General features: G+C 35.5%; 1 pseudogene; it reads left to right on the top strand.

The window, feature by feature from the left end:
* Positions 1 to 5,405: 5,405 nt before the first annotated feature.
* Positions 5,406 to 14,946, top strand: LOC138148160 (farnesyl pyrophosphate synthase pseudogene; annotated as a pseudogene).
* Positions 14,947 to 16,150: the final 1,204 nt, after the last annotated feature.

Raw genomic sequence — 16,150 nt, 5'->3', positions numbered from 1 at the left:
AAGCCTTTCATTTTCAACTCACCCTGTTTACTCCATCTCTATCTATCTATCATCTGTCATCTATCTATCTTTGTTTCAACTACCCTAATATTGAGAAAAGTCTCATGAGTTACAAATATCAATTTTCTATGTAGTTGTGCTTTAAAAAGTCCATTATGATTTCTCTTTCCTGTTTACCTTTTCATGCCTGTCTTTATTCTTATATTTGAAAGTTATATTTTTTGTTTAGCTCTGGTCTTTTCATCAAGAATACCTAAAAATCTTCTATTTCACAGTATATTGATTATTCCCCTGGAGCATTATTCTGAGTTTTGATTCTTGGCTTTAATCCTAGCTCCTTTGTCCTCTGAAATATCATATTCCAAGCACTTTGATCCCTTAATGTAGAAGTTGCTAGATATTGTGTTATCCTGATTCTATTTCCATAGTACTTGAATTGTTTCTTTCTGTATGCTTGCAAAATTTTCAGATTGACCTGGGAACTTTCGAATTTGGCTACTATATTCCAAGGAGTTTTCCTTTTGGGATCTCTTTCAAGAGACAATTGGCAGATTCTTTACATTTGTATTTTATATTCTGGTTCTAGAACTGCCTCAGGGCAGTTTTCCTTGATAATTTCTTGAAAAATGATGTCTAGGCTCTTTTTTTGATCATGACTTACAGGAAGTCCAATAATTTTTAAATTTTCTCTCCTGTATCTGTTTTCCATGTCAGTGGTTTTTCCAGTGAGGTATTACACTTTGCCTTCTATTTGTTTTTTTTTTCCCATTTGATTGTATCTGTTTTATAATATTTCCTCATAAAGTTATTTGCTTCCAAATGCTCCATTCTAATTTTTAAGGAATTATTTTCATCAGTGAGTGTTTGGACCCCCTTTTCCATTTGGCCAAATCTGCTTTTTAAGATAATCTTCTCCTCATGGACTTTTTGGAGCACTTTTGTTATTTTGGTTAATCTATTTTTAAGGTGTTATTTTCTTCAGTATTTTTTTTGGGTCTCCTTTATAAGCTGTTGACTCATTTTTCAAGATTTTCTTGTATCACTCTCATTTCTTTATTATTCCTTTACTTATCTTACTTAATTTCCAAAATTATTTGTGAGGTTTTCCATGCCCTCAGACCAATTCACCTTTTTTTGGAGGCTTTTAATGGAGGAGCTTTGAATTTATTGCCTTTTTCTGGTTATATGTTTTGATCTTTTTTTTGCCAAAGTTAGACTCTATAATTTGAGTTTTCTTTTATGCTGTTTGCCCATTTTCTACTCACATACTTGACTTTCTAACTCTTTGTCAAGGTAGGACTCTACTTCCGTTGGAGCTTGGGGTGAGAGTGAATGCATTGTCCCAAGCTTCAGTGGTTTTGTGCAGCTGTTTTTGGAGACCCTTTTAGGGACCTGTAAATTTTTAGCTCTTCCTAGGTAGTTTGATCAAAGGAAAAGTTTTCACTCCTTTCTTGGTCTGTGCTCTGGTCTCTGAGTGACTTTAAGCCCTCTTCTCTGCCTTGCAACTTTGAGAAGGATTCCCTCTCTACTGAAGCCAGAAGTTATGCCTGGTGACTTTTGTAAGGGTACATCTATCAATGTGCATATTTAGTGATGAGAACTGAACACAGTGCTCCAAAGATGGTTTGATAAGGAAAGAGTATGGAGATGATCACTTCCTTATTATGCTCCCTCTATGTTAATAAGTGCATGCAATATATTTTCTTTCTTTCCTTTTTTTTGCATTTTTGGAGGGCAATTGGGGTTAAGTGACTTGCCCAAGGTCACACGGCTAGTTTTGTGTGTGTGTGTGTTAAGTGTCTGAGTCTGGATCCGAACTCAGGTCCTCCTGACTCCAGGGTCTGCGCTCTACTCACTGTGCCACCTAGCTGCCCCCTAATATATTTTCTTTCTAATGTAACTCAATTATATTAACTTATCCTTGGCTTCCACGTAAAATTTCTTTTTATTACTAGGATCAGTGTCCAAAAAAACCCAATATCTCTCTGCATGTCTATATATGAGCTAGGAAATGCTTCAATCCAAAGAGTGAGCTGGTTTATAATAATAAGCAAATTTTATAGTGGGCACCTCTGAGAAAATCAATTTGCAAATTATCAGATGGAGTATAAACTAAAGGACAATGACTCTCATGTTGTTTGTAAGACTTCCATATGGGATAGAAAAAACAAATGTAAGTTGCAACCAAGGTGAGGCCAGGGACAACCCAAGCCCAGTGTATTGTATCATCTATTTCCTGCATGTCAAAGTGCCCTTCCCCTTGCGAACAGACAGACATGCATAGTTATAGAAACTTTGGTGAGGGAGTGATTTACTGTCTACAGTCACCTAGACCTCATATATCTGTTTAACCTTGAACTTCTGTTTATATTTTTCAATCTTGAGGTTTTTGTTAATAAGGGAGAGGTCATCAATAGTAGAAGATGAAAGATGAAATACATTGTCCTCTACAATGACAGTTCTTTCTCCACAAAAGAGCAAGATTTTCATTACTTCAGTTACATCTTCCTAGGCAGGGTTATACCTCCTAAAATAAGCTGAAATTTATGTTATAACAACTAAAGTGTCATCATCAATGTGAAGAGATCACAGGGACTTAAAAGTTAATTCCTAAACTAGGTGACATCATGTAGAAATATTTCCTGGAGAGGAAAGACACCAACACCCAGTTTCTTTTTTTTTCAGAAGATATCAAATTACCTATCATGGTAAAAGGAGAGTAAGATAGAGGAGCAGGAAAAAAAAGATGGAACATGATAGATAAAAGAGGGCTTTTAATAGGTTGTGGGCATGACTCAGTAGACAGTGTAGTAAAGCAAAACCAATAGCCTACTTTATATGAGTGAGATTCTTCAATAGCTGATCTTAATTTCCTTAATAATTAATAATCAAAAGTGCCAAATCAGAGGTAAAATATTTTGTCAATTAAATCTTTAGCAGATTTAGAATAAATTCCATGAGACTTAACAATATTCTTTTTGTCAATCCTTACTGAACCAAGAGCTTCCCTGGTTCTAAGATAGGAGACATTTTCCATCAGGGATCCCTTTGGAAGGCTCTTCAGTATGCTACTACTGGAACCCATTATTCCCTCAAGGAAACTTCCTGAACTAGTGGGTCACTTACCTTAGGTTGGAACAATTTGAGATCAAAGTCAATGGCAAGCCTGACTTCTGGGGCAGTCCTCTACAGAGAAGTTCCTTGGTGAAGAGTCAGCCAGAGCACTCTAGAGAATTCCTCAGAGAAGTCTGTCTAAGGGGTCAAGGTCCCCTTCTTGATCTCCAGCTTGGCTTTCCAACAGTGATGATAGAAACTGAGGAAACAAAGGTTTGAATTTTGAAGCAAATCAGTTTATTAACAAAGCAACTTGTCAATTAATCAGCTTCAAAATCTACTCAATAGGTACAAGAACCAACATTTGGGAGATAATAGAACTTGCTTATAGTCAAAAAGCCAGTTGATTGAAAAAAATCTTGCGTAATATGGGCATTCTCTCTTAATGGCCAGAAATTAAAAACATTGTAGTTATTACCAATACATCCTAGAATATTTTACAAATATTCTAGATCATTTTCTGATTTTTATAAAAAATATCAGAAGATATATGGACCATTTTGTGGTTAGCAGCTACTCTTCAATTTCCTAGAATCATATCAACAACTTAATTTCCCCATAATCATAGGAATTACAGTGAAACAAAGCCTATCCCATAAAAGAGAAGACAATCATATACAAAATAATCAAATTAAAGGTAGTTAATTTTTCACTTCTACATTCTTTGAAGAAATGACTTTAAATCAGGGAGTCTTTTATCATCAATATCTTTTCTTCTGTTTTTTTTTTTTTCAATTTAATTAGTGCTTTCGTATCACCAACCCATTGTTTCTAATACCCAAAAAATATTTTAAAAATAAGATGTAATAAATAATATCTCACTAAGATACAGGAAACTTTATTTTCATTAAAATATCTAATTCTTGCCACAATAGCACTTTTTGGCTCAAAACTATTTCTTCTGCATAAGCACAACAATACTTTTAGGTTTTTAGCTTCTCTAAATATGTTGAAAATATTATTTAGAAGGAGAGGCCAGGTGGTTCAGGGAGTAAGAGCACCAGCCCCAGTGTCAGGATGACCTGGAGAATCATGAAATGACCTGGGCTCAGAAACTTAGCACCACACCCAGAAATAACTGGCTGTGTAACCTTGAGCAAGTTACTTAACCCCAATTGCTTAAAAAAAGAAAGAAAATATTATTTAGAATAAAAAAATGATAGAATCCATGAACATCATATTTTACATTCTATTACAATTTTGTGTGACTAGAGAAGTTTTAGGAAGATCAAACTATAATGTTTTGCTTAAGAGTTGTGTCAAAAGTCAATAGCCTTTTCAGCCTTCTCAAAGAGCAAAACCACTGCTATTTGAAAAGATCTGAAGAGAATTATGGGTGGAGGTTAAAATAGCTTTCTTATCAAAGTATCATTCAGCTCCTTTTCAGTTTGAGAAAATTAAATCCCTAGAGATTTTTGCCTAGGAAATGCATGTATAAAAAGAAGTAAAAAGTACAGTGGAATTTGACCAAAAGTTAAATTCCAGTTCAACTGAAGGATGCTCAATACAGGAGAGAATAATCAAAGGGAAGAGTTCAGAAAAGAGTAAAACAGAATAGTTCAAAGGGCAGACCTCACCTTAGTACAGGTCTCATTTGTCTTATGGTGTTTCCTTGGTGAAGAGAGGAATGGCTAGAGAATTTGTTTGAAAGGAATGGCTAGGGAAAGCTGAAGAGGACTCCATAGTTATAATCTGAGAGGGTTGAGTGATGAGACTTGTATATAGCTTTCTTTTACACAGGAGAGATTTGCTTTTCATAACTAGTCCACTCAGAGTGATATAGATGATTGTAGCAGATGACCCTGAAGATAATACATAAGCTAAGGAGTATATTTGAGGTGATGTAGGGGGTATGGAGAAGCAGACTGAAAGAGTAATTCAAAAGGAGCTATAAACTCCCTTTAGGTAAAAGATTTAAGAAACTCAAACTCCCACAACATATTTTTGAAGGAATCTGAAGGAATTAATATTTTGCATAAACTTTCTTTTAGGGGAGAAACTTAATAAATTCAGGATTCCCAGTGGATGCCTAGCGAAAGTGTTGGGCATGGAATGAAGAAGTGAATTAAAATTCTCTTTAGGACACATTTTCTATGACCCTGAGCAAATCACTTGTTTTCTTTTTCCTTCAATTATCCCATATACAAAATGGGAATAATAATAACACCTACCTTTTGAAGTTGTTGTGAGGATAAAATTAAATACTATTTCTAAAATATTTTGTAAATTTTATAGAGGTATAGAAATGCTAATTGTTAAGATTTTACAGAGGAATATAAATGCTAATTGATATGACGGTGATGATGATTGTGGTTGTGGTGGTGTTAAACAGAAGTAAATAGTTCGATACTTAAAAGGAGATTAAATGCCTGATGGAGAACAGCAAAGTGAGAAACAGTTTAAAAATATGAGGAGAAAGTACAACTGAAATATTAAAATTGATGACATCAATGGAAGAAATTAGAGGCATCTTTGAAGCACTAGAAGCAAGAGTTGTCCTTCTGTGCATGTTCACTGCTCATATGAATTGATTGTATGAACCCCTTTATGTAGATTCTTTGACCATATGTGTTCTTTACAAGATAGGTATCACATAAGACCCTAGTGAATATTCATTCTCCTTGTCAATAAATGTGTTTTTGTGTTCGAGTGAAATCAAGTTCAAAGATATTCCTCTGTTATTTTATTTATTTTTTGATATTTTTTTCTTAAAAATAAGTATGTCATTAGAGCAAGTAATAAAATTACACACAATAGTGGGGTAGATATGTGAGGTATAGTTTGTAAAGGTCAATTTAAGAGTATATAATTTGAGCTCACAAACTGGGTGCATGAAGGGGAAATACAATATATGGATGTATAATGTTATATTACTAGAAGATAAGTTTCATGAGATGAGGAATAATTTCATCCAAAAGAAAAAAAAATATTTATAACAAATCTTCTTGTGGTGGCAGAATGTTAGAAATTTAAGGAGAGTCTGTCAATTATGGGAATGTCTCTATTAAGTTACCATATATGATTGCAATGGGATACAATTATGCTATAAGAACTGATGAACAGGCAGATTTCAGAAAAAAAACCTGGAAAGACTTGCATGAACTGAGGCTAAGTGAAGCGATTGGAAGCATAATAACAGCAACATTGTACAATGATCAATTATGATAGACTTAGCTTTTCTCAGCAATGCAAGGATCCAATACAATTCCCAAAGACTCATAATGGAAAATGCTATCTAAACCCAGAGAAAGAATTGACGGAGGCTGGTTCAGATTGAAGCACACTATTTTCACTTTCTTTGCTTTTTATAATATATTTTCTTTTATTCTGTTTTTTTTTCCTTTCACAACAAGACTAGTGTGGAAATATGTTTAAGATGATTGCACATGTAAAACCTATATCAGATTGTTTGCTGTCTTGGGGAGGTCGGAGTGTGAGTATGTTGGAAGAAATACCTTGGTACTCAAAATCTTATAAAAATCAATGTTGAAAACTATCTTTACATGTAATTGGAAAAAGTAAAGTGCTATTTACATGAAAATAAAAGGATAGAGATAAAAAAATGTTGAATATACATCAGCACCTGACACAATGATCTGCCCACAAAACAGTATTTATTAAGTTGAGCAAAAATACTAAAATGAAAGTATAAATTAAACCATATTGAACTATTCAGTTAAAATATTTATACACATTGTTATAAAGTGCACTGTTACTTTATTGCACTTTAAAAGTATGCAATAATATAATGACTACTATTGTTTATTTTAATGTTGTATAAATATAAATAAAATATTGTTGTGGCTATTCCCTCCCTGTCTCCAAAAAGTCAGGATTTCATAAAGGATAGAAACATGGTCTTAAAGACAGGAAGCCATCAATTCAAATCCTGTCTACTAAATATACAACACCTAATCTATCCATGATATAATTAAGTCTCTACATTTGCAAATTGAATAAGTGGACCTGCATCGATAGATGGGGTTTCCTAATATGGAAATTTCCTAGAAAAATGAAATTACATGTCTAGTCAGAATCATCTGCACATCCAACTTAAGTAGATTATAACTACTCTATGTTTTTTTTTGAGAATTGTTAGGAAGGAAGGAAAAAGAAGTGATGTCCCTCTGGTTAAGATAAGGAGTGAGTTTCTCTTAGCAGAAGATGGTCATACTTTTATTGCTAGTACTGAACAGAAATTTCTAACTTGATAATATTTGTCACAATTTGTATTCTGCCACAATACTCTTTGAGAACTAAGGAGGACCTCTACATGGTGGTAAAAGAATGAAGAGGAACAATATTACTACGTTATTTTAATATGTATAAAATACCTGAAACCCCCCAGAGAACTATTCTACATAATTAAAATACTTTGACATATTTTATATGTTTTTTATTTAAATTAAACATGCATTTAGATTAGTCAGTGTAGGCTTATAATTTCTTTAAATTTGACTGTCATTAACACTTCTTAAATGTATATTTTTCATCTCACATATTGCTTAATTTTATCCTCAAAGAAACCTGGCAAAAGAGAGCTAAGAATTACATGGTGATTGTTTAAATATCTATAAATATTACTTTAATTGCTGGTACCCTAAATGTGAATCCTTGTCAAATAAAAAATAATATTTCAGAAGGAAATTAATTGTTGTAATCTTCATATTTCCAAATTAAAAGAAACCAGAAGAAAAAAAAAAGTACAATGCAGGTAAATATGAGGATAGGTCATAGGTTTTAATCAGAGGAGAAGCAAATACAGGAATTTATAGAATTAGTTTTATGTTGTGACCAAAGAAAACCAAAATCCTCTTTTTAGGAGATACAAAATTATCTTGGATTTTAGTGTTCATGATAAGTGACATAGTGGATGGAGTACTGGACCTAGAATCAGGATGATCCGATTGACCTTGAAAAAATATTAGTTCAATGATTGTGGTTGTTATATAATTTAATCATATTTAAAAGGGGAATGATAGTAGCACTTTTCCCTTAGGATTGTTGTGAGGGTAAAATGAGATAATATTTGTAAAGTTCTTAACATATCTCTTGGCCTAAAGAAATCACTCAATAAATTCTTGTTTCCTTCATTCCTTCTTTATGAAAACCTTAAATTTAAAGATGACAGTAAAAGTAACAGTGACTTACACATCAACTCTATATAGCAAAAGAGGAAGAGAAATTATCTTGTATTTTGTGACTTATTAACTTAAATAAAAGGCAAAACTACATGAAGACGTCAAAATATATATTTGAAATGGTGTTCAAGAACAACAAATGAGAATTTCCAAAATGTTATAGATGACGTAGAAGATTCATTCCTAGATAGATTCATTCCTTTGTTAGAGGAAACAATTAGATCCAAGAGGCTGTATATGGTGAACACTAAAAAGTATTAGCACCTTCCCCTACCATCCCCAATTTATATTTTAAGATGCAGATGAAATATGGGATAATATTTTCTAAGATATTTACGTAATATTTTTTAACATCAAACACAGTGGTGCTACCACATTTGAATTCAAACATCAGAATCACAGATGTGTTAAATATGATGGGACAAATGCCAGTTAAAAAAACAAAGAAGATAAAGTAATCAGGTAACTATGGCTACATCTATGGTAAATTTATGGAAAGATGGGAGGAACAGCAGTTGGATGACAAGAGCAGATACAAATGTAATGTAATGTCATTAGACGGAATAATTATGTTGGTAAGATCACAATTTGTTTGACTATTTGAGGACATAGTACTTTATACAAATTTGGTACTTTGTAAATCATTTAAGGTAAGTGGTACTTGTATTCTTTTACATTTTACAAATATTAAAACTGATGTAGGATTAAGGATGTTATGTAACACCAATGATTTATTCCAGGTCCAATAGATAGAAAGGAGCAGTCAGGAATCAATCCTTGGTCTTCTAACTTCCAATACAGTACCAATACATTCTTTCACCATTCTGTTACTTCTCTCCCAGCCTATGTATTGATGATTTGGAGTTCTCCATCCCATCATCCTGAGAACAGAGCTATGCCACTTATCCAAAGGTTTAGTCATCATTAAATACACCTGAGATATTATCAGTATTTTATAGAGTGCCTGCTGAGATGATTTTTTAAATGTAAAAGAACATTGGCAAGGGGAAAGAATGAGAAGAAAAACTGTCAATAATAGAAGGACATAAAAAGTTGGAAGGAGCTACAGATATCTTTAGGAAGACATAGTATTTAAGAGTACACATAAAAAATTAATAAATAAAATGATTTAAAGAATGTCTGTAAGTTTGTCAGATGGACAGTAGGAGGCTTTTTTCAGGCATGTGAGAATATGACAAAGCAGACTTCTATTTTTATTACTCTTTTGAGATGGAGGAGTTGAATTTATAGCTGCCTATATCAACCCATTATTCCACCCCTGCAAATGCATTAATCCCACAAACCTCTTCCTTGTATTTTACACAAAAATGTGATAAGCAATTGTCAGTTAATAAATGAGTGAACATAAAAGATATTAATGACTATGTGCTTAACAAATTCCATTCAGTTAATGAAAAAAATGTAATTTCTGTTTTCCTTCAAGTGACAAGGATCTTGAAAAACAACTTAAGACAAATTAACAATAAAACAAAACAGTTTTAAGAACATGGAGGTGAGAACATTTTGAAAAATTCATTCACCCATATATCCTGTCTTTTTTTTTTTGCTTGTTAGAGGGGGGAAGGTAGGTCAATTAGGGATAAGTGACTTGCCCAAGGTAACAGGGCTAGTTTTTGTGTTAAGTGTCTGAGGCTGGATTTGAACTCAGATCCTTCTCACTCCAGGGCCAGTACTCTACTCACAGAGCCACCTAGCCACCCTCCTCATTCATTATTTTTTAACCATGTGTGTCTCTCTGTTTCTGTGGGTGAAAGAGAGAGAGAGAGATGAACTCACTTGACAGTCTGGTAATATCTATAAACCACTTCTCAGAACAATATTTATAAATGAATAAAATAAAATATATAGAATTATAAAGAATATTAGTTGCATTAAAATTATTAAAAATATTACCAAAAGAAAAAGAAAAGTTCACAGACTCTAGGTTAGAAAAAAACTTTCTTGAACTAAACATTAGGACATTCTTAATTAGAGGTGAGTTTAGTCCTGGAGTCAACACCTATACTTTTGTCTTCAAGCAAATTTGAATTGGAATATCCATTAGATTTTGTAAGTAATCCTATAGACTTGTAAGTGAATCTGAAAACTCTACATTTTGAAGTTTCTACATTGAAATAATAAATTAAAAAAAAACTCTCTGGTGTTTTTTGTTTTTGTTTTTGTGTTTTAGTCAGGGTATGGAAAGAGTTTAGGAGAGGAAAAAATAATTAAAAAATTGAGAAGTCCAAGCCTAAGCAGATCTAAACACTCAGAATAAATTCATCTGAGAAATTCTTTAATGAGAATTGATAAAAAAAATTATTCAACAATGGTATTAATTTCCTAAGCTTAAATTATCAGGGCAGTCACCTAGGGTTAGTTTCTAAGGTGCAAGGGATTAGGGGGTGTGATAGTAATGGAATATAAAGATCCCCCTGTATTGGATTGGTTTTCAAACTGATTGTGTTAAAACCCAGAGCTTGTGAATCCCACTTGTGGGATGGACTTGTTGATGTGAAAAGAGAGGACTGAAATTGGAGGAGCTGGTGACGTAAATTTAGAGAGATACAAGAAAAGAGAGAGGCAGAAGAACTTTTTGGAAGCAGCAATTTGGAGGCAGAGAGAGATGGAGAAGATTTCTCAGGGCCACTTTGAATTGCCCAGGACTTTGAGAGCTGCCACCCAGAGCTGCCAAGGACTGAGGAGACATGGCTGTTATGCTGGTACTTTGTCTGTCTGTTTTGATGTTGTTTTGCCAGATTTGTCAACTGGTGAAAGACAGTCCTGTTGTTGCAGAAGTATTGGAACGTTGCTATTGGTTCAGAGCTACTGAGACTGTTCTGCAGACAGAGAGTGAATTCTGTTCACTGGTGAAGGACAATCCTGTTGTTGCAGAAGTCTTGGAACCTTGCTGTTGGTTCAGAAGCCCTGAAGAAGGATTTTCTTGTTGTATGTTTACAGAAATCCTGGAAGAGGGTTTTGCTAATGTTTTTAGGGGTCCTAGGACTCTTCTGCAGACAGAGGATGAATTAATGAAGAGACTGGCAATGTATCTTGTGGCCTTGCTAAGCTTTGTCTCCCCAGGAACAAAGATTTCTGAGAATTTGCCTCCTGCCAAGATGAAGAAAAGACCTCCATTTGGGTATTAAGTGCTGTGCTTAAGCTTGTTGTAACTCTGGGGTAGATTCAATTGTGATCCAAAGGTGGGGAACTTTTGACCTTTATGTGTTCTGTGATTGAACAAATGAATGTACTTTACTTGTGATTGGAAACTAATCTCCATTTGAGAAGAGGGGTTTTGTGATGGACTAAATGAAGGTACATCCTAGGGGTGGAGTAGTACTTAGAAGAGGGACTTTGTGATTGATTAAGTGAATGTAATTTCTAGGGGGTGGGGTAGTACTTGATTGAATCACCCTTAGTAAATGCTGTATTTTGCATGATGTATATGTTGATCTTCTCTGTTCTTAATTTTTCGCTGAATAAAATGGAGAGCATCTATGCTGGTATTTTGAAACTTGGGAAGTTGCCTTTGCTTGGCATTACTTTACCAGAAGGTGCAGAGCAAGGTGGAATAAGCTGCTCACATTCATCTATTCTTGTCTAAATTATTTTTAGGTGTCAATTGCCCAGGCAAATTTAGGTAAGTAGGAATTTACTTTGGTGATAGAGTTACTATGATGAGAAGATACTAGACCCTGAGCTTGGGGAAGAGAATGATATTGTCAGCTTTATTTTCCACAAGCCTCAAAAAAGTGACTTGCCCAAGGTCACATGGCTAGTTTTTGTGTTAAGTGTCTGAGGCCAGATTTGAACTCAGGTCCTCCTGACTACAGGGCTGGTGCTCTATGCACTGTGCCACCTATCTTCCCCACAATTTTCACTACTTTTAATATTCTTAAAAAGCAGCATGATATACTAGAAAGAATACTGAGCTCTTTTTTTTTTTTAAGCAATCAGGGTTAAGTAACTTGCTCAAGGTTACACGGCCAGTTATTTCTGGGTATGGTGCTGAGTGTCTGAGCCCGGGATTCAATCTCCAGGTCGTTCTGACACTGGAGCCGGTGCTCTTACTTGCTGTGTGTAATGTAATGCCAAGGAAAGGCAACTTCCCAGGTTCAAAATACCAGCATAGGTGCTCTCTATTTTATTAAGTGACAAACCAAGAACAGAGAAGATCAAAACATGACATCATTCAAAATACAGCATTTACTAAGTGTGATTAAATAATCTCCAAGTACTACCCCACCCCAGGATCTTCCAATCATTCAATCAGTTACAAAGTCCCTGTTCTAAATACTACTCCACCCCTAGGCTGTACCTTCATTTAGTCCACCACAGAGCCCCTCTTCTCAAATGGAGATTAGTTTCCAAACATAGGTAAAGTACCTTCATTTGTCAATCACAGAGCACAATAAGGTCAAAAGTTCCCCACCCCCTGGATCACAATTGAATCTACCCCAGAGTTACATCAAGTTTAAACACAGCACATAATACCCAAATGGAGGTCTTTTCTTCATCTTGACAGGAGGCAAGTTCTCAGCAATCTTAGTTCCTGGGGAGAAAAGGCTTAGCAAGGCCACAAGATACATTGCCAGTCCCTTCATTAATTCATCCTCTGTCTGTAGAACAGTCCTAGAACCCCTGAACACATTAGCAAAGCCCTCTCCCAGGATTTCTGTAAACATACAACAAGAAAATCCTTCTTCAGGGCTTCTGAACCAGCAGAAAGGCTCCCAGTCCCCTGCAACAACAGCACTGTCCTTCACCAGTGGACAGTATTCACTCTGTCTGCAGGACAGTCTCCAGACCCCTGCAACAACAGCACTGTCCCTCACCAGTGGACAGTATTCACTCTCTGTCTGCAGGACAGTCTCAGGGCTTCTTAGCGAACAGCCAGGTTCCAGGACTTCTTCAACAAAAGGACTGTCTTTCACCAGTGGACAAATCTGGCAAAACAACATCAAAACAGACAGACAAAGTACCAGCAAAACAGCCATATCTCCTCAGTCCTTGGCAGCTCAGGAGGCAGGTCTCAAAAGTCCAGGGCAATTCAAAGCAGCCACCAGCAATTCTTAGTCTCTCTCTCTCTCTCCACGAGGTGCTGCTTCCAAAAAGATCTTCTGCCTCTCTCTAGTGTCTCTCCAAATCTACATCACCAGCTCCTCCCAGTTCAGGACTTTCTTTTCACATCAACAAGCCCATCCCACAGGTGGGATTAACAAACTCTGGGTTTTAACACAATCAATTTGAAAACCAAGCCAATACAGGGGAATCTTTAATTGCCATTACTATCACACTGTGCTACCTGGCCGCCCCTGAGTACTGAGCTCTTGATGAGAATTCTAGAATAATAATCTCAGTCCTTCCTTTACTAGTCAAGTGAACCTAGAGTAACTTGTTTATGTTTTCTAAACCTCAGTTTCCTTCGTTATAAAATGGGAGGTAGGAACAATATACTATCTACCTTACAAGGTGAAAAGATGAAAAGTGAACATGTATGTTATATGCATTGTACATCTTAAATTGCTGTGCAAGTGTAACTAATAGCATGCTATAAACCCCTATTCTTGCTCTCTAGACTGACATGCTCACACTTAATGAAAAGTGTGAAGTTTCTAGAAAGGGGTACACCAAATTTCTATAACTCTATTGCATTCTTAATGTACTAGGAGCCACTCTAATTAGCACCCTAATATGGTGAAGTTATATTCATGTCATTTACCATTTAAGTGCCTGAGTCCCCAGTAGTGTGCTTTCCAGTTATACAAAGTCAATCAGTTGTAGTGGCAAAATAGAATGTTAAATATGATACATTAAACAGAATAAAATGAACAATTTTTATTACATCTAGATAGTAGAAGACCCAAGCAGGAGTAATCAAAATATTGCAATACACCAGTAAACCTGGATCACATCTCCATCAATAAGCCTGTATCTACTGCCTCCTGAAGCATTACTGCCATGGGCAGCCCTATTAAAGGAACCTCATAGGACTCTTCCTACAGAGCACTTACCAGACTGAGATTAGTCAAACCCTTGATCTTATCACAGCCCCTCAGGGCAAGGTGGATCCTACCAGATTCACTGAGCAGAGATATAAGACCATTGTCAAATACAAGACAGCTTTCTACTCCTCCTACTTACCATTTGCTGCTGCTATATACATGGCAGGCATAGATGGGGAGAAAGAACATGACAATGCCAAGAACATCCTCCTAGAGATAGGGGAATTTTTTCAAATTCAGGATGATTACCTTGACTTTTTGGTGACCCCAGTGTGACTGGCAAGATTGGTACTGACATCCAGGACAACAAATGCAGCTGGCTGGTGGTGAAGTGCCTTTAGCTAGCATCATCTGAGCAAAGAAAGATGTTGGAGGAGACTTATGGACAGAAAGATCTAGAGAAGGTTGCCAAAGTGAAGGAACTGTATGAGAAACTTTAATTGCCTTCTCATTTCACCAAGTTTGAAGGGGAAAGTTACAGTAGAGTGATGGGGCTCATTGAGAAGCATTCATCACCACTTCCCCCATCTATCTTTTTGGAAATGGCAAAAAAAGATCTACAAACCTCAGAAGTTACCAAGGAATTGAACATGAGGAGGGAGGCAGGGAGGTCAGGGCACACCATGGGTGGGGTTGGGAGAGGATGTACTCTCAATAAATTATGGCTCTTTAAAAAAAAATAAGCAATTGGGGTTAAATAACTTGCTCAAGGTTACATGGCCAGTTATTTCTGGGTGTGGTGCTAAGTATTTGAACCCGGATTCGATCCCAGGTCATCCCGACTCATGCAGAAGAGAGAGTACATACTTAGTAGAAAGCTAGGAAAGAGGTACATGAGTGGAGAAACTGATGTACTTTGGATAACTTAGAAATCTAGGATGAAGGTCTTGATGTGTTTATTTGCCTTCAGAAACAACCTAAACCAAAGCAATTCATTTATCTGATAGCCTCTCACCTCCTTCTTCTCACTAGTCTCCTGGTGAGCAGTTATTTTAGTTAACTGCTAACTTTAACAGATAATTGAGAGAACATTATATAATTTTTACATTCACGATAAAAACAACAACAACAAAACAACAGATCAATTCTACAGTGGTTCAGTGACAAAAAGTTCCCTTAAGCCAGAGAACATAAAAACTCCTTAGGTTGTCCTTTTCTTCAATGCAGACAAATCCAGGGAGATCTTCATTCAACAGCATTCTGATTTTTCTAATCAGTTCTACAACACAAAATTTCCCTGAAAAATCACTTCTCATAGTAAAAATACATTTGAGCCTTGCCTTTCTTTTTCTTGCTTTAAAACCGTAAAAGGATATAGAAGTTTGCCAGGTACTGCTGAGACTTTTCCTCTCTAATTTTGAAGATGGCAATGGAGAAAAAAAAAAAGGTCTTAACATTGTAGTGGGCTCAGTTCTACTCTAATTGTCTGAGCAGATGAAGAGATCTCTCACCTGATTCATGTTTTCTTTAGTTATTCAGCAAACTAATGTCTTTCTTCCAAAGACCAGGAAAGCAGCCAAAGTGTCTGATGTCTCAACTAGAAGCAGCTTGTCTTCCAGATATCTGTCCCAAAGTTCTTGTGATTCCTCTTGCACTCATCTGGCTCTTCTAATCATTAAAAACATAAAGACTCAATTACTTTCATTTTGTCTCAAGCTATTCATTAATCTAAGGTGAGGAAAGAATACACATAACAGAAATAGAAGAAATAGACATATGCATTCATGGTGGTATTGGTGGTATGGATAGTATATAATCTAGGTGACAGCAGTGCCTTCTACCACTTTCTATTCCCAGAAAATTACAGCTAGGGGTGTACTGCAAAATATTTAACAATGGCATCTCCTAAAAAAAGAAAATCGTCATAACATACATTGAGTTAAATTT

This window comes from Petaurus breviceps, unplaced genomic scaffold, assembly GCF_028583685.1.
Source record: "Petaurus breviceps papuanus isolate PSGF00001 unplaced genomic scaffold, PetGlider_PUasm1.0 90822, whole genome shotgun sequence".
NCBI lineage: Eukaryota > Metazoa > Chordata > Mammalia > Diprotodontia > Petauridae > Petaurus > Petaurus breviceps.
This window is presented reverse-complemented; position numbering and strand designations above follow the sequence as displayed.